Source organism: Lipotes vexillifer, unplaced genomic scaffold (assembly GCF_000442215.2).
Source record: "Lipotes vexillifer unplaced genomic scaffold, Lipotes_vexillifer_v1.1 C26468246, whole genome shotgun sequence".
Lineage (NCBI taxonomy): Eukaryota > Metazoa > Chordata > Mammalia > Artiodactyla > Lipotidae > Lipotes > Lipotes vexillifer.
The window spans coordinates 1-976 of NW_006785596.1; the positions used below are offsets into that span (position 1 = coordinate 1).

At 50.5% G+C, this 976-nt stretch overlaps 1 pseudogene across 1 annotated transcript; it reads left to right on the plus strand.

Moving 5' to 3' along the window:
- The first annotated feature begins 6 nt into the window (after positions 1–6).
- On the plus strand, positions 7–872 carry LOC103083593 (ras GTPase-activating protein-binding protein 1 pseudogene; annotated as a pseudogene). The gene has a single exon (XR_014368648.1). The product of XR_014368648.1 is annotated as a ras GTPase-activating protein-binding protein 1 pseudogene (transcript).
- Positions 873–976: the final 104 nt, after the last annotated feature.

The following is a 976-nucleotide window of genomic DNA, read 5'->3' on the forward strand; positions in this document are numbered from 1 at the left end:
CCAGGCCCCAGACATGCTACACACATTTTACGGAAAGAACTCTTCTTATGTCCATGCGGGATTGGATTCAAATGGAAAGCCAGCAGATGCAGTCTATGGACAGAAAGAAATCCATAGGAAAGTGATGTCACAAAACTTCACCAATTGCCACACTAAGATCCGTCATGTCGATGCTCATGCCACTCTGAATGACCGTGTGGTGGTCCAAGTGATGGGCTTGCTCTCTAATAACACCCAGGCTTTAAGGAGATTCATGCAGACCTTTGTCCTTGCTCCTGAGAGCTCTGCTGAAAATAAGTTCAATGTTCACAATGATATCTTCAGATACCAAGATGAGGTCTTTGGTGGCTTTGTCCCTGAGCCTCAGGAAGAATCTGGAGAAGTAGAGGAACCTGAAGAAAGACAGCAGACACCTGAGGTGGTCCCTGATGATTCTGGAACTTTCTATGATCAAACTGTCAGCAGTGACTTAGAAGAACATTTAGAAGAACCTGTTGCTGAACCAGAGCCTGATCCTGAACCAGAACCGGAGCAAGAACCTGTGTCTGAAGTCCAAGAGGAAAAGTCTGAGCCAGTATTGGAAGAAACTGCTCCTGAGGATGCTCAGAAGAGTTCTTCTCCCGCGCCTGCAGACATAGCCCAGACAGTGCACAAGGACTTGAGAACCTTTTCTTGGACATCTGTGACCAGCAAGAACCTTCCACCCAGTGGAGCTGTTCCAGTTACTGGGATACCACCTCATGCAGTTAAAGTACCAGCTTCACAGCCTCGTCTGGAGTCTAAGCCTGAATCTCAAATTCCACCGCAGAGGCCTCAGAGGGATCGAAGGGTTCGAGAACAGCGAATAAATGTTCCTCTCCAGGGCTTCCCTGGTGGCGCAGTGGCTGAGAGTCTGCCTGCCGATGCAGGGGGGACGGGTTCGTGCCCCGGTCTGGGAAGATCCCACATGCCACAGAGCGGCTGGGGCCCGGGGCCC